The sequence below is a fragment of the Bufo gargarizans genome, chromosome 1 (genome assembly GCF_014858855.1).
Source record: "Bufo gargarizans isolate SCDJY-AF-19 chromosome 1, ASM1485885v1, whole genome shotgun sequence".
Lineage (NCBI taxonomy): Eukaryota > Metazoa > Chordata > Amphibia > Anura > Bufonidae > Bufo > Bufo gargarizans.
This window is the reverse complement of record NC_058080.1, coordinates 144,112,963-144,131,304: the sequence shown is the minus strand read 5'-3', so window position 1 is coordinate 144,131,304 and position 18,342 is coordinate 144,112,963. Positions and strand designations below refer to the sequence as shown.

Here is an 18,342-nt window from a genome sequence, read left to right as displayed (position 1 = left end):
CGCCCATATCTGGTTAGTCCATGCCTCCTCAACTCCTTAGCCGACAGGGATTTAAAAAAATGAAGGTAAAAATCAAGCTGACTGAACCCCCCACATTTTCTTCTTTGTAGTATATATTGGAGGCGTGGCGATCTCCAAGCAGTCATGCACACCTGACCAGTTAGTCTGCCCTGGAGGCTGGTTTTAAAGTCAGTATAAAACTGAGTCTGCTTTCATAGCGCCTACCAGTAGCCATTTGGCTCCAGGAGAAGTATATAGTGGGCTCAGCATGCATGTTGGTACTTGCATCCCTGGATCCGATGAAAGCTGTAATGGCACCGGACGGGGTTAAAAGCAGAGTGTGCTTGGCGTGCATGCTGTGCCTGCGCTCCCTGGACTTTGTGTGGCTGTCATGGCCCATAACAGGTAGGAACTAGTGTTAGGGACCACTCATGGAAGCGACCTTGACGTGGTGAGTGGCTTATTACGCTTTGGCCAAAATGTACACCAATGCCTCATTCAACATCCAGCATAGAGGCAGGGCAGAGTGCTGGTTTGCAGAGTGCGATTGCATTTGTGTTTTTTTTGCGAAAAATCAACTTCTGTCAGATGCAGGGGTGGGAGGGAGGGTGACTTTCTCCCTGCAGATCACACTCAGACAGTACAGTGCTGCTGTCTTAGAGTGAGCTGTTCAAAAGGACACCCCCCCGATCCAGTAAAGGCCACTGTTAAGGGGACAGGCCCCTGTGGAGGTCACTGTCAAGGGGGTGGTATGCTGTGAAAGTCACTGTTAAAGGGGAAGGCTGCCGTAAAGGTCAAAGTTAAGGGGGTGGGCTGCTGTGGACGTCCAATTTTAAGGGACGGGGCACTGTGGGGGGGGGGGGGGTCAGTGTTAAGGGGTGGGGGGCTGTGGAGGTCACTGTTTTGGGGGAGGGGTGCTGTAGATGTCACTGTTCTAGTGGATAGTGTTGATATCTTTTAACGACACACACACATTAAATGAAATAGATTAAATATACCCGAGCGAAGCCGGGTCCTTCAGCTAGTTTTCTACTGTATATAAAGACATGGGAGGACAATAGCCATTTTACTAGGCTTCAGGCACCTTTGTACCAAGGTGAAGGATTCATTAGCTTCCAGCAGCCTCACCGTTTATTATTACAAGTACAGAAAGGCCATTTGTAGCAACACTGAAGTACAAGATTAGGATCCTAAAACCACCATCACTGAGACCAGGACCAGATTCAGGACCTGTGAGTACACAACCTCCTGCTGTAGCCTGAGATATAGCCACATATACAGCCTGTTACCTGGATTTACCACATCCAACCTCCATGTTCATAAGAGACTGTTTATATCTGGATGTAAATTGCTGTCAAGACCCTGTTTACAGTAAAAGTTCTTAGTTGGATGCGAACTCTGTCTCAGTCATCCATCTCCATACTATAACACCCCTGCTTCAATCAGTTTTTATGGGGGGCAACTGATACAGTATATCACACCAGTAGAAATTATTTGTTCTAATAGCGCTTGTCCCTCTGTATAGCTGCAGTATCACAGCAGAACCGCATACAACTGCTACACAATACAAATGCACTATAATATACTTTCTATGTTAGAAAGTATATTATAAGTATATTACATCCCTCAGTATATCACACCTATCAATAGCACACCTATGCCAGTCCTTAAAAGGACTTTTGTGGCCCTATTAGCTAGCGATTTGTGTCCCTAACAGTCTGTCCCTGCTCCACACAGCAACCTCTCCCTACACTGGCAAAAGACTGAATGTAAAATGCCGGCCAGATTGGGTTTATTTATAAGGTAGGGGGTGTTCATGTGCTGAAACGTCTCAATTGGCTGTCCTGTACCACCTGATGGATGTGTCATGGGTCAAAGTTCTTCACAATGTAAAAGAATATGGCTCCGGCGGACATCGACATATGTTCGCCAGTTCAGCTAACCGCGAACGAGCAAAGTTAGTCGCGAAACAACCACTGGGCGAACTGCAAGGCCATCTCTATTAGAGAACAAAAAAGGTTGCAAAAATAAAGGAGCAGTAAGCTAATGTGATCCATTATATGGGGTAATGACAGTTCTATACGTTTCTGCATATCAGTGATATAAATAGAAAAGTGGCCCAAGGACTTTACCTTATGCAAAGTCATTTTTCTATATATGCGTTTCTAGCTTTGTAGCTTTATCTTTATTATTTGACAGACTGTATAGTTCAGTATGTGTCTTGTTGCTCTGTTTTTTAGAGTTGCTGCCGGCTCGTTTCAGATTCGGCTTCCAGTGTTCTTGCAGACTTTGCATAGTGCATGTTTCTTCACATTTCCTCAACAAATAAAATTAGAATCCTTCATTTCCTCAGCATTTTGATATTTACACATAACTGCCCACATGTGTCTTCCTCAAACCTTAGTAACCATGTGCCAAGGATCCAAATAATAAGAAAACAGTGATCCTAACTTATGGAGACAAAATAATTATTTATTAAATGTAACAATAACAATGTAAAATGATATGTCATTAATATCTGTAAAATAAAGAACGTAGGCATCTTTAGTGTAAAACAGGGTTGCAAAAATAAGTATACCCTTATATTATTATTTATTATTAAAGCGCCATTCATTCCACTTACATATGAGAAGAGGTATACCCACATAATACAGACAATTGCACTAAGCGTGAACAAGACGAGTTACAGACTAGTACAGAAGGAGAGAGGGCCCTTCCCGTGAAGGCTTACAATCTACATGGTATGGGAAAAGGTCACAGTAGTAGAGGGTGAAGCTAGTCATGGCGGTACAGAGACAGCAGGGTCACTGGTTGTAGGCTTGTCTGAAGAGGTGGGTTTTCAGGTTTCTTTTGAAGGATTCCACTGTAGGTGAGAGTCTGATATGTTGGGGTAGCGAGTTCCAGAGTATGGGGGATGCACGATAGGAATCTTGGAGGCGATTGTGGGAAGAGGTGATAAGAGGAGAGGAGAGAAGGAGGTCTTGTGAGGATCAGAGATTACGTGTGGGGATGTATCGGGAAAGTAGCTCAGAGATGTATGGAGGGGACTGCTTGTGGACAGCCTTGTATGTATTTGTTAGTATTTTCAACTGAATTTGCTGGACAATGGGGAGCCAGTGAAGGGATTGGCAGAGGGGAGAGGCAGAGGAGTAACAGGGTGAGAGGTGGATTAGTCGGGCAGCAGAGTTGAGGATAGATTGGAGGGGTGCGAGAGTGCTAGATGGAAGGCCACAGAGGAGAATGTTGCAGTAGTCTAGGCGGGAGATGATGAGAGCATGTACAAGCATTTTCGCAGACTCAAAGTTGAGGTAGGCATGGATGCGGGAGATGTTTTTGGGTTGGAGGTGGCAGGTGGTGGAACGGGCTTGGATGTGTGGTCGGAAAGAGAGGGCAGAATCCAAGGTCACTCCGAGGCAGCGGACTTGGTTGACCAGGGAGAGTGTGCAGCCATTGATCATGATAGATAGGTCTGTTGGGGGGTTGAGCAAGATGGGGGGAAAGATGATGAGTTCTGTTTTATCTATGTTAAATTTAGCCCCTTAAGGACCGAGGACGTACCGGTACGCCCTATTTCCCGAGTCCTTAAGGACCGAGGACGTACCGGTACGTCCTGACTTAAAATCTGCATTCCGGCGCCGCGGGGGTTAATCGGAACGGGACGCCGGCTGAAATCATTCAGCCGGCATCCCGTAACAATGCAGGGGGGGGTCATTTGACCCCCCCGTGTCGGCGATCGCAGCAAACCGCAGGTCAATTCAGACCTGCGGTTTGCTGCGCTTTTTGCAGTTTCTGATCCCCGCGGTCCCTGACCGCGGGGATCAGAAACTTCAGAGTGCCTAAAATCAATATTGCGCACCCCCCCCTGCACCCCTGCATGATTTGATGGCGGCGGGTGGTGCAGGGGGGGTGTCGCAGGCAGTGGGGGCGTTGCGGGAGGCGGGCGGTGCGGCAGGCGGGATCGCGATCCCCCGCCCGCCTCCCATTGCATAATCGTTGGCGTCTAGTGGGTTATACCAGGGTGCCAGCACATTGCTGGCACCCTGGTATAAACGGCTGACATCGGTGATGCAATGTCAGCCGTTTAACCCTTTCCATGCAGCGGTCCGTACGGACCGCTGTATGGAAAAGGTTAACAGCGCAAGGAGCTCCCTCCCTCTCCGATCGGGGGGCTGCTGTGCCTTTGCAGCCCCCCGATGGGAGAGGGAGAGAGCCCCCAGAGAGCCCCCCGAAGCCCCGTCCTCACCCTTCCCCGTCTGCGAAGTTGTGACAGACGGGGAAGGTTCCCATGGCAACAGGACGCCTGCTCAGGCGTCCTGCTGTCCATGGTGCTGAACAGATCTGTGCTGAAAGCATAGATCTGTTCAGTGTAAGTAAAATACAGTGCAGAACCCTATATAGGTTCTGTACTGTATTATACAGACATCAGACCCACTGGATCTTCAAGAACCAAGTGGGTCTGGGTCCAATTTTTTTTAAAAAAAGTGAAAAAAGTTAAGATAAAATAAAAAAACATTTATCACTGAATAAAAATAAAAATAAAAAAATACACTACACATATTAGGTATCGCCGCGTCCGTAACGACCTGATCTATAAAACGGTCATGTTACTTTCCCCGCACGGTGAACGCCATAAAAAAAAATAAAAAAAAAAAAATATGAGAAAATTGAAATTTTGCCCACCTTACTTCCCAAAAAAGGTAATAAAAGTGATCCAAAAAGTCGCATGTACGCCAAAATAGTACCAATAAAACCGTCATCTCATCCCGCAAAAAATGAGACCCTACTCAAGATAATCGCCCAAAAACTGAAAAAACTATGGCTCTTAGACTATGGAAACACTAAAACATGATTTTTTTTGTTTCAAAAATAAAATAATTGTGTAAAACTTTTATAAATAAAAATAAAGTATACATATTAGGTATCGCCGCGTCCGTATCGACCGGCTCTATAAAATTATCACATGACCTAACCCCTCAGGTGAGCACCGTAAAAAAAAAAGAAAAAAAAAGTGTAAAAAAAGCAATTTTTTGCCATCTTACGTCACAAAAAGTGTAATAGCAAGCGATCAAAAAGTCATATGCACCCCAAAATAGTGCCAATCAAACCGTCATCTCATCCCGCAAAAAATTAGACCCTACTCAAGATAATCGCCCAAAAACTGTAAAAACTATGGCTCTTAGACTATGGAGACACTAAACAATTTTTTGGTTTTAAAAATGAAGTTATTGTATAAAACTTACATAAATAAAAAAAATTGTATACATATTAGGTATCGCCGCGTCCGTGACAACCTGCTCTATAAAATTACCACATGATCTAACCTGTCAGATGAATGTTGTAAATAACAAAAAAAAAAACGTGCCAAAAAAGCTATTTCTTGTTACCTTGCCGCACAAAAAGTGTAATATAGAGCAACCAAAAATCATATGTACCCTAAACTAGTACCAACAATACTGCCACCCTATTCCGTACTTTCTAAAATGGGGTCACTTTTTTGGAGTTTCTACTCTAGGGGTGCATCAGGGGGGCTTCAAATGGGACATGGTGTCAAAAAAACTGTCCAGCAAAATCTGCCTTCCAAAAACAGTATGGCATTCCTTTCCTTCTGTGCCCTGCCGTGTGCCCGTACAGCAGTTTACGACCACATATGGGGTGTTTCTGTAAACTACAGAATCAGGGCCATAAATAATGAGTTTTGTTTGGCTGTTAACCCTTGCTTTGTAACTGGAAAAAAAATATAAAAATGGAAAATCTGCCAAAAAAGTGAAATTTTGAAATTGTATCTCTATTTTCCATTAAATCTTGTGCAACACCTAAAGGGTTGACAAAGTTTGTAAAATCAGTTTTGAATACCTTGAGGGGTGTAGTTTCTTAGATGGGGTCACTTTTTTGGAGTTTCTACTCTAGGGGTGCATCAGGGGGGCTTCAAATGGGACATGGTGTCAAAAAAACTGTCCAGCAAAATCTGCCTTCCAAAAACCGTATGGCATTCCTTTCCTTCTGCGCCCTACTGTGTGCCCGTACAGCAATTTACGACCACATATGGGGTGTTTCTGTAAACTACAGAATCAGGGCCATAAATAATGAGTTTTGTTTGGCTGTTAACCCTTGCTTTGTAACTGGAAAAAAAATATTAAAATGGAAAATCTGCCAAAAAAGTGAAATTTTGAAATTGTATCTCTATTTTCCATTAAATCTTGTGCAACACCTAAAGGGTTGACAAAGTTTGTAAAATCAGTTTTGAATACCTTGAGGGGTGTAGTTTCTTAGATGGGGGCACTCTAGGGGTGCATCAGGGGGGCTTCAAATGGGACATGGTGTCAAAAAAACTGTCCAGCAAAATCTGGCTTCCAAAAACCATACGGCGCACCTTTCACTCTACGCCCCGCTGTGTGGCCGTACAGTAGTTTACGGCCACATTTGGGGTGTTTCTGTAAACAGCAGAGTCAGGGCAATAAAGATACAGTCTTGTTTGGCTGTTAACCCTTGCTTTGTTAGTGGAAAAAATGGGTTAAAATGGAAAATTAGGCAAAAAAATGAAATTCTCAAATTTCATCCCAATTTGCCAATAACTCTTGTGCAACACCTAAAGGGTTAACGAAGTTTGTAAAATCAGTTTTGAATACCTTGAGGGGTATAGTTTCTTAGATGGGGTCACTTTATGGAGTTTCTACTCTAGGGGTGCATCAGGGGGCTTCAAATGGGACATGGTGTCAAAAAAACTGTCCAGCAAAATCTGGCTTCCAAAAACCATACGGCGCACCTTTCACTCTACGCCCCGCTGTGTGGCCGTACAGTAGTTTACGGACACATATTGGGTGTTTCTGTAAACAGCAGAGTCAGGGCAATAAAGATACAGTCTTGTTTGGCTGTTAACCCTTGCTTTGTTAGTGGAAAAAATGGGTTAAAATGGAAAATTAGGCAAAAAAATGAAATTCTCAAATTTCATCCCAATTTGCCAATAACTCTTGTGCAACACCTAAAGGGTTAACGGAGTTTGTAAAATCAGTTTTGAATACCTTGAGGGGTGTAGTTTATAGAATGGGGTCATTTTTGGGCGGTTTCTATTATGTAAGCCTCGCAAAGTGACTTCAGAGCTGTAGTGGTCCCTAAAAATTGGGTTTTTGTAAATTTCTGAAAAATTTCAAGATTTGCTTCTAAACTTCTAAGCCTTGTAACATCCCCAAAAAATAAAATATCATTCCCAAAATAATTCAAACATGAAGTAGACATATGGGGAATGTTAAGTCATCACAATTTTTGGGGGTATTACTATGTATTACAGAAGTAGAGAAACTGAAACTTTGAAATTTGCTAATTTTTCAAAATTTTTGGTAAATTAGGTATTTTATTATGCAAAAAAATTAATTTTTTTGACTTTATTTTACCAGTGTCATGAAGTACAATATGTGACGAAAAAACAATCTCAGAATGGCCTGGATAAGTCAAAGCGTTTTAAAGTTATCAGCACTTAAAGTGACACTGGTCAGATTTGCAAAAAATGGCCTGGTCCTTAAGGTGAAAATGAGCCCGGTCCTTAAGGGGTTAAGAAAGTCAGAGAAGAAGAAGGAGGATATGGAAGATAGGCATTGTGGGATTCTGGATAGTAAGGTGGCGATATCTGGACCAGAGAGGTATTGCGTGTCATCAGCATAAAAGTGATACTGAAAGCCATGGGACTCTATAAGCTGTCCCAGGCCGAAAGTGTAGATAGAAAAGAGCAGGGGTCCTAGGACAGAGTCTTGTGGGACACCAACAGAGAGGGAATGAGACGAGGAGGTGGTGTGTGAGATGTCCAGCCTGTGAGGTATGATGTGATCCAGGAGAGGGCCAGGTCAGTAATGCCAAGAGATAAGAGAGTTTGTAAAAGAAGGGAGTGGTCGACAGTGTTAAATGCAGAGGACAGGTCAAGGAGGACAGAGTACTTTTTTTTTGGTTTTGGCTGTTAGCGGTAGGGGTGGGCGATATAGGCGATATGCGATATAAATTTGTGCCACGATATGGATTTTGTGCATATCGCTGGACCGCGATATGATCGCGCTCTCTGTGTGCACTATGTTCTCCTGAGCCGGCACACTGGGCACAGTGGAGAAGGAAGGAGTCCCTCCCCACGGGAGCCGCTGTACGCGGCTGCCGCTGACCACCAATGAGAACAGAGGAGGAGGGGAGGGACTGACAGTAAATCATTGAGTTTTCAAGATCTCAGTGAGCTCGTGAAAACTCAAATCCGATGGTATAGTCTAACCCCCAGGCGTTCCCATGGTGACAGGGACGCTTGCCTGGGGGTTAGAATATACAGGGCCACGCCGCTCACAGTAGAACATTTAAAAACTAATCAGTAACTTTAACTTTATTCATTGGTGATCTCTTTACTGTATACCTTACTCTGTCTTAGCTCCGGTAACAGCAGACAGTGCGGGGGGCGGCGCTCACTCACTGACGTCACGTGCCTGCTCCTCCCACTAGGCGGCGCAGGCGCGTGACGTCAGTGAGTGAGCGCTGCCCCCGCACTGCCTGCTGTTACTGGAGCTAAGACATAGTAAGGTATACAGTAAAGAGATCACCAATGAATAAAGTTAAAGTTACTGATTAGTTTATAAATGTATTCCTGTGAGCGTCGGGGAAGGGGGGGGGGGGGATCTGTGGATGGCACAGTTTAGGGGAGGGGGGGGATCTGTGGATGGCACCGTTTAGGGGAGGGGGGGATCTGTGGATGGCACCGTTTAGGGGAGGGGGGATCTGTGGATGGCACCGTTTAGGGGAGGGGGGGGATCTGTGGATGGCACCGTTTAGGGGAGGGGGGAATCTGTGGATGGCACCGTTTAGGGGAGGCGGGGGATCTGTGGATGGCACCGTTTAGGGGAGGGGGGATCTGTGGATGGCACCGTTTAGGGGAGGGGGGATCTGTGGATGGCACCGTTTAGGGGAGGGGGGGATCTGTGGATGGCACCGTTTAGGGGAGGGGGGGATCTGTGGATGGCACCGTTTAGGGGAGGGGATCTGTGGATGGCACTGTTTAGGGGAGGGGGGGATCTGTGGATGGCACCGTTTAGTGTAGGGGGATCTGTGGATGGCACTGTTTAGGGGAGGGGACTCAGCTCCCTGCTGTTGTGTGCACAAAGCACAGGGCAGCAGGGAGAGTGTAAAGTCCTATTCACCCTAATAGAGCTCTATTAGGGTGAATATGACAAGGGTTCTAGCCCTTAAGGTGGCTAATAGTTATAAAAAAAAAAAAAAGAGAAAACAATAGAAAAAAATTGAAAACAATATATTGCGATATATATCGCATATCGCCCACCCCTAGTTAGCAGGTAATTGTTGACTTTTGTAAGGGCAGTTTAAGTTGAGTGGTGGGGTCGGGAAGCCAGATTGTAGCTGGTCAAAGAGGGAGCAGGAGGAGAGGTGAGAGGACAGTTCAGAATGGACATGTTGCTCAAGTAGCTTTGAGGCATATGGAAAAAGTGATATGGGGTGATAACTGGACAAAGAGGATGGGTCAAGTGAAGGCTTTTTGAGGATGGAGCTAATTGTAGCATGTTTTAAACCAGAGGGAAACACACCAGAGGTTAGTGATAGGTTGAAGAGATGAGTTATGGCTGGGATAAACACTGTGGTGAGGTTAGGCTTGAGGTAGGATGGGATTGGATCAAGTGCGCAGGTGGTGAGATATGATCTGGTGAGTAGGGTGGAAAGTTTTTCTTCTGTATTGATGGAGAAGCAGGTTTTGGGAGAAGAGGACTGAGTAGTTGTATAAGTATAAGGGAGCTGGCTTCTGAGGCTCTTTGCTCTTTTCTCTTGTTCCAGCAGAGCAGACAGGGTTCTGCTGGCTGGCTCACAGCCTTCCCCTTGGTAAGATAGACTCACTTTGGCAGGGACGAGGGCCTGCTGCCTTCCCCAAGTAGGGGGTACTCTAGACTGACTTTCACTAACTCAACTCCTCCCTCTCTAGAGAAGGCTAGAATGGACAGAAGGTTCCACTGTAGGCAAACTAACCCTGCAAAGCTTGTTGCCATCTGCTGGTAAACCAGGCACATTACTTTTAAACATAACATTACAGGAAAATAGGAATACACATTTTGCAGGCCCTGGCAATAAATACACATGATTATATAAAATCAACCATAGAAGATAGTAGGAAAGTGTAAAAGGTGGTAATGCACCTGTGGGGCGTTACACATGAAGTATCTGTGTGTATTTCGGAAGGAAGTGTTTTTAATGTTAGCAAACAGGTTTGTGCAAGCCGTCGTAGGTAAGATGGAGGGAGAGATGAATAGTTACTTGCTGGGTGAATGGATGTGGGGGTATTTCAGGAGGTATGAAGAGTAAGATGAAAAAGTGAGACATTGTTTGCATTAACTATTTCTGTAATTACCTCTGGTCCCCTTCTGGTTCAATTCTGGTATAATTCGGTATGTGCACTTGAAAGATGTTGCATTGAAAAGACCAAGGTCTGAAAGACCTAAGGACCTAGATTTATACCACTCAGTGTTCAATTAGGTGTGACCAAGGGGGGAGGGGGCTACATATGGCCTTATCAAGGGAGGACCAGATACAGGGGTGAAATAGCCAATGTAAACAAATACTCAATAAATCCAGCAGGGAAAGAGACATTAAAGTTCCATACAGACATACCAGGGGATGAGAAGGAAAGATGAGAGTTGTGGACAATATCAGACTCTGGAAAAGTTGAGTGCAGCAGTTTGGTAGCAGAATCCATAACGGAATTCTTAGATATCCCGAACCACAGCACCTTTTACTGTGTTGAATGACAGATGAAAAACAATTTAGTTTATAGTATGAGGTTGTTACATGTGTGTTATATATATATTTTTTATTTAAAACATTGTATAAGGAGAAAAGTTCTCTTTTACGTAATTTTTTTCCACTTAGGTGCCGTTGTCAGCAATCACAGCAGCTTTCGAGACATTAAACAGCTAATTAGACGTAGAGGATGACTGGATGAGCAAGAACTAATCTTTTCACTTCTTTTTCTGAAAGAAAAGAACCCAACCATATCTGGTAATCGGAGCGCAAGTATGCTCTCTGATTGTCATGAAGTGTTTGTAGTATATATTAGGAAAAAAAGGATACAAAAACGCAGCACACCACGTTCTTGTATCCTGCACAGTCCGGTAAGAAAATGTTCTTTTTTTTTTTTTTTACAGTGGAACTCATGGTATATGGCATCTGTCTGAGGCATCCATTTAACATATACGTTTTTTGTATACGTTCAACGTATAGGAAAAACATGACGTGAACCAGCCTTAATGTCATCCTTTCCCTGGGATGATCTAAACCCATACAGGGACAGAAGGAAGGATTGTGAGACTTCTCCTTTCACTCCACGCTGCCTTTAGCCTCCCCTCTCCTAATCCACGCAGTCTCAACTAAGAGGTGTAAGTACAGTACATGCAGCTCTCACTTCAACCTGTTCTAACTCAGGCTAGATTATGGCTAGAACCATATTCTTTAAAGACTCTTAATTTTAAAACAAGACCAAGAACTCAGCTCTAGCTGCATGCTAGATTACAAAAGAGCCCTCAGTGGCCACACAGCCCAAACTGGACTCATGCAAGACAGTATTGTCCTGTTCTGCTTGAATAGGCCCAGCTCAGGTTAATCAGTGGGGATTGAACTGAATGGCTCCCACAAATTAGTCTAATGAGCTTCACTTTAGCTGTTGGAAAACTAGCAGCATAACTGTAACGGTCACGTACACACACACACAGGGGGGAGGATAGTGACCACTGCGCTCCATCCTCACCCCTGTCCCTGCCTACTTGTTACATGAGTCCTGATGACAGGGGACAACTGGACGGCAGTCCCTAACTTAGGATACGTGCGGGAAGGACAGACAAGACAAATAACGGAACGTGAACGGACCGGGTCAATACCAAGAGAGCTACGCAGTACCAAGGAATAAGCAGAGAATAGTCAGGAGAAGCCGAGCTCAAATACCAGGAGAGAGACGAAGTACAACAGGAGTCTGCAAAGAATCGTCAGGCGGAAGCCGGGGTCAGAATACCAGGAGAGATGCGCAGTACAGGAGGAGCAGGCACAGAATCGTCAGGGAACACAGGATCAGGTGAGTATAAAGGAAACCAAACAAACACTAGATACCTAATTAACAGGCAACCTGTGGCCAGCAGGCTGCCTGTTAAATACTGGCAGGCTGAGGTCATGTGATGTGGCCAGCACCACATGACCTACACCAGGTAGAACAGCCGAGCACCAAGTGTCCAGCTCGGTGCTCAGACTTTCCCTGGTTACTGGGTGAACTGAGGATGCTGGCCACGCGGAGGAGACGTGCGCGGCCGGTCTGTCCCGCAATCTGTTACCTAGGAGACGAGGACGCTGTGCGCATCCTCTCTTCTGTACAGCAAAGGGACGCCGACGGCGCTGAGGAGAGCGAGCGCCTCTGCATCCCGTGACAATAACTCCCAACATGCCCTGACAGTCAGTGGCTGAAAATATGTTTTTTTCTCTCTCTCTGGATCCAAAAAAGAGAAGGAATAATGGATCTTGAAAATGCTGGTGTCCGACCACTTAAAGGGGTTGTCCGAGTTATTTTTTTGTTCTTTGTATGTTTCTAACTAGGCAAATAAAACGACTTTACAATTGACTTACTGTATCTCCAGTTGCTGGTTTCTCAGATTTCACTGAGGGTCACATGACTTGTGATGTCAGCTTCTCTCCCTGCTCTGATGATGTTTCGTGCACAAAGCCTAAGAGAGCAGATATGAGTCTGTACACTAGACGTGTGGGCTGCCCCCCCCCCCCCCCGCTCTGCCTCTGCTGCTACTGAGACTCTATGCCCTGTTTCTCCCTCCCACTGGATACTTCAGGAAAGATTAACCCCTTCAGTTGCACAGACCCAGGGCTGAAAGCTTTACTGAGTAGCTGCAGGCAGTGAGGAGACAAATGCTGGGCACAGGAGCTTACAGACTAGAGGAGTTCTGCACAAGAACAGGTCGGGGGAAGATCCTGTGTGTATCAGCAGTGTCATTGTACAGCTGGGACTTGTAGTCCTACCCATACAACATGCTGCTGAGTCTCCTAGCAGGCAGACATGTCCCTCAGGGCAGCACTTGTATTCACTCCCTTTGCAGAGCGGGGGGGGGGGGAGAGATTGTTGTTATTGCAGGTAAACAAAGGGTCAGAAGAGAACCAGGGAAATGAGGAAATATAATTTATTTTACTTAAAACTTGCTTAGCTCTGTTATATATTACTGCCCATCAGATTTACAGTGATATATATATTTTTTTCATAACTCGGACAACCCCTTTAACATATTTACTGGAAATAGTACATTGAGAGGGACGTAGAAGCAGAGCATTATTTCCAGGGTGTAGGAGGTAGTATTTAATGTTCTAATCATTTCAACATATTTCAGCACATTGAATCAGATTGATAGATAAAAAAAGAACACAAGATCATATCAAGTGCTCTGTTCATTCCCAGTGATTGCTCATAGCAAGTCCACAGATTTCCCCATTTTGTAAATAATTTAGACTAGATAATGAAAGTATGAAAACATATAAACAAGATAATGCAATATAACTATAGAAAAACAAGGTAACTGCGCAATAGTGTATTTTATTAATGCCATGGAGATTTATTTCCTATTTATGGCTGTTTCTGGGAATTTATATTAGGCTACAGACTCGGAATCCTACAAGAGTTTTTTTTTAATGCATTATATCTTTACTTCTGATATATTAATGTGTTTATCAACTAGCAAGATACAGCACAATTACAAACTCTGACATCACATTGACATAATCCATTACTGAAATCAATGTGAATCTTCCTTTTAATCACTTGTTCAAAAGTGTTGATCACCGGGTAGGGGGGTAGCCGTCGGAGCATGGTGCAGGACACTTGAGCGTTGAGCTCCTCACCACACTGCCCGGCTAACCAGTTAAAACAGCGATTACACCTGCCAAATCCGCAGACTCTAGATAGCTTTAACAGATTTAGGAGTTCCTAACGTATGGAGAATCTTTAACCCAGAGGACAGGGATTATACATACCATTCTCGGGTCCATAGATCCTACCAACGGCTGGACTATTTATTTCTCTCAAATAATGCTCTCCCATCAGTCATAGGCACTACAATAGGTTCTACTGTGTCAGACCATGCCCCAGTAAGTCTGCAGATGACACTACAAAATATACCACCTAAAGCTTGGGCTTGGAGATTAAGCACCACAATAATTGAAGACGCACTTAACAAGGAACACATAGGAGAGGATTTTAGAGTACTTTAGAACTAATGATACCCCCAACATTTCCAGGACAATATTATGGGAAGCCCACAAAACGATAATCAGGGGGGAAATGATTAGCTTGGGCACAAGGTAAAAAATCAAAGACCCCAAAAAAAGACAACTTTGACAGAAGACACACAGAATACACTCTCTCGTAGAATATACTTCTACGCTCCCAACTGAAAGACACGCTAAATGTCAAATCAGCAAGGACTCTACAGTCACTGTGCTTCAAATACTATTCACATGGGGACAAAGGTTCTAAATTAATGTCCTCCCTTCTGAGGGCTCAGAGAAATAAAACCTTTATTAGTGCAATTAAGTCCAAGGAAGGCAATAGATTGACCACGACCCCTGCCATAGCTGTGGAATTTTGCAGAAAATTTTTAAGTAATTTTACAACCTTGATGAGCACACTAGCAAAATTGGGAATAACGCCCTCCTATTACAAAACCATATTAACTCCTTCCTTCAATCTATCAAGATTCCAATTGTATCTGAAGAAGGGAAGAATAACCTTTTATCACCCTTCACGGAGATGGAAGTAGAAAAAATGCTATACCATCTGGGAAAAGCCCTGGCCCTGATGGGTACCCTATCACTTATTATAAAAAGTTCAGAGATGTCTTGATCCCACACTTTACAAAAATGTGCAACTCTCTGATGCTAGACTCTACCCTCTCCCCACAAGCTCAGTCAGCACACATTACCATTATACATAAAGAAGGGAAGGATCCAGAGGCGTGCGGCAGTTACCCCCCCCCCCCATTTCGCTTCTCAACACAGATTTGAAATGGTGGGCGAAGCTGTTGCGCCAACGCATTTCTAAATTGCTTCCTGAGCTGATAGGGGAAGAACAGGTGGTAGGGAGGGGAGACATAACATCAGCAGAGTATTACATGCTGTATATTTAGCCAAAGAGAAGAAGACACCATTATTACTATTAGGAACGGATGCTGAAAAGGCGTTCAATAGAGTTAGCTGGCCGTATATGAGATCCAGTCTAGAAGCTTTTGGCTTCCCTAATCAACTCATTGATGCAATTTTTTCTCTCTACTCAGCTCATTCTGCTTGGGTATTAGTGAATGGAACTCTATTGGATGCCTTTCAGATTAAAAAACTGAACTAGGCAGAGTTGCCCCCTTTCTCCTACCCTTTTTATACTAACCTTGGAAACTCTTCTTCTAAAATTTAGACAATCCCCTAACATAAGAGGGGTGCAGGTGGGAGGAGTCTCACATAAAATATCGATGATCTATTGCTAATGATCACTAACCCCAAGGAAGCGATGCCCCATGTGCTGGAGATTGTCAACTCATTTGGAACAGTCTCCAACTTTAAGATAAATATGGAGAAGTCCGAAGCCCTTGGATTATCACTTAAACATACTCAAAAGAGACAAATTATAGAATCAACCCCATTCAAATGGCCCCCTAATGCTATTAAATATCTAGGAATCTTAGAACCAGCAAACCTGAAGCTCCTCTTCCGACTCAATTACACACGCTTAATAGGTAAGATACAATCCTTCCTTTCCAGGACCATAATACCTAATATGACTTGGCTGGGAAGAAAGAATGTCCTAACCACATATGTACTCCCGCAAATTATGTACACTCTTTGCTCTCTCCCTATATCTGTTCCGGGTATGTTCCTTAATAAAAATAAAGGTGATCATGGGAAAGTTTCTGTGGGCTGATAGAAAGGCTAGATTATCCTTCTCCCTCCTCACAAGGAAGAAGAAACAAGGAGGTATTTCCCTGCTGGATTTATCAGTATATATTCAAGCCATACACTTAGAAAGGTGGGTAGCCCTATCCAGACCACATCCAACACCCATTCATATAGCAATGGAAAAAGCTCTGCTAGGGAGGAACAGAGAACATCTTCTCTGGAGTCACAACACAACACCTAATAGACAAGAAGGGGTCAGTGTTCTCACAAGTTGTACTATTAAACACTGTAATGCTTCTCCAGCACTCAATATGGGTCGCAATTATCTCTCCCCCCTAATGCCTCTTCCTTTGCTTCCACATGTGCTCTCGGCTCACCCCATTACCAGGTCGGAAGCCTGGGCGGCTGTCCTAGGATGTAGATTAGGCGATCTTGCTCGACTGTCAACGATCTCAGACTATTATGCCACCCTCACTGGGGGGTCCTCTACCTGAAAAATGTGTGATACAGAAGTGGGATTTCGAGAGCACATGTGCCAAGTTAAAAAAAATCTAAATTTCTGCCTTTATCGGATCCGACCTGGTTAGAGAATTATGTTCTACTACCTTCCACTCCCGCAAAGTGCTTATCTTTAATATACAATCAACTCCTGACCAGCAGAGATCAGCAGACCCCGGCATATTTGAGGGAGTGGGAGAAAGAACTAAACATTACACTAAATGAATTAAATAAGGCGTTTGTCTTATTCCATTCACATGGTTTTTCTAGGTGCGTCAAGGTTCAAGAAAACTCTGTGAAGATACTCACTAGGTGGTACCGTACCCCAGACTTCCTTCATAGAATTAACTTAATCCCATCTAATAAATGCTGGAGATGTTCCGATGGAGTGGGCAACATCTCTCATATTTGGTGGTTTGAAACATTTCTGGTACGAGGTCGAGTCTGCCATTAACAAGGTTTATCACTCCCAAATGAAACTCTCGGGCCCTCTGGTACTACTGTGGCTTCCCAAGAAGGATTTTAGGCCAAATAAATCTTCTCTTGCTACACATATGATCACAGCAGCAAAACTTCTTATTCCAATTAAATGGAGGGAGACGGACCCCCCCACCCTAAATATGTGGTATGAGAAAATGTACTTCCTATGTCGTATGGAAGAATAAGCGGGATGGGAGAATAATAAAAGGAGTGAATTCCTAAAAATATGGCAGCCCTGGCTCTCCCACATGGCTGAGCGATATGCGTCAGCTTACAATTTGACAATATGATCGTGACATGATTCTCAGAGATGTCCACATCTAAACACTTAAAACAATGGCCCTGTCATCCACAATCACTCACCTGAATTAGAGAGTTTATTAAATGTAAGCAATAGAACTCTATGCTAGACAGAAGAGACCCTAGCTGACATTTGTTTATTTGAGTTTATTATTGTTTTTTGTTTCACTATATTGGATTTGCCTGATAAATATGATGAAGGTCCAGTCCACCAGAGATAAACCCATTGGTCAAAGCCTAAACAGGGTAACAGTCATCATTTGCGTGAATGGTAGGGTTATGTGACTCTAGCTCAGTGTTTCCCAAACAGTGTGCCTCCAGCTGTTGTAAAACTACAACTTCCAGCATGCCCGGACAGCCTTTGGTTGTGCGGGCATGCTGGGAGTTGTAGTTTTGCAACAGCTGGAGGCACACTGGTTGGGAAACACTGCTCTAGCTTATCATAGATCTACTGTTACCTCCTAGTAGAAATGTATACAACTTCTGTGATATTGTCGCTGGGTTTATTGCCATATAGCTACAGAGTCGGAGGGGATGATTCAATTGATTTTAACTATTATTGTATTCTCCGATGTACACTGATGTGGTGTATTATGTTTTTGTTATCCTCTAATTAACAAAAATAAAGATTTTATTAAAAAAAAAGTGTTGATCGCGAATATTCTAATCACAAATTTTTATTGCAAATATCGGCACTTCGAGAATTCGCGAAGATGTAGAATATAGTGCTATATATTCGTAATAGCTAATATTCTAGATTTTTTTTTCATCAGTAACCTCCCTTCTTGCTTGTGGGCCAATGAGAAGGCAGCAATATCTTTGTCTGAGCTTAGGAATAGGAATAATTCCTATAATAATAACCAATAGGAAAGTTGCCTACCCCTTACTATATAAGAACCTCCCCAGCAGCCATTTTCTGCTGTTTTTTTTTCAGTTCTGAGAGAGAGAGAGCAGTGTCATTGCTGTGCTCTGTGCTTTGCTGAGTCATCTGGATCCTATTCCTTATCCAAATACATTAGATAGTTAGTTAGCTTATATATATAATACAGATAGTTAGTGGGGGATAGTCAGTGTAGGTTAGACAGTGATATAATGTAGCTGACAGGTTCCAGTGCAGGG

The 18,342-nt window shown here is 43.7% G+C and overlaps 1 protein-coding gene across 1 annotated transcript in view; it reads left to right on the top strand.

Annotated features, from left to right (window-relative positions):
- The window catches only part of LOC122925332, a 135,653-nt gene that overhangs the window by 66,345 nt on the left and 50,966 nt on the right, over positions 1–18,342 (top strand). The window lies entirely within an intron of this gene.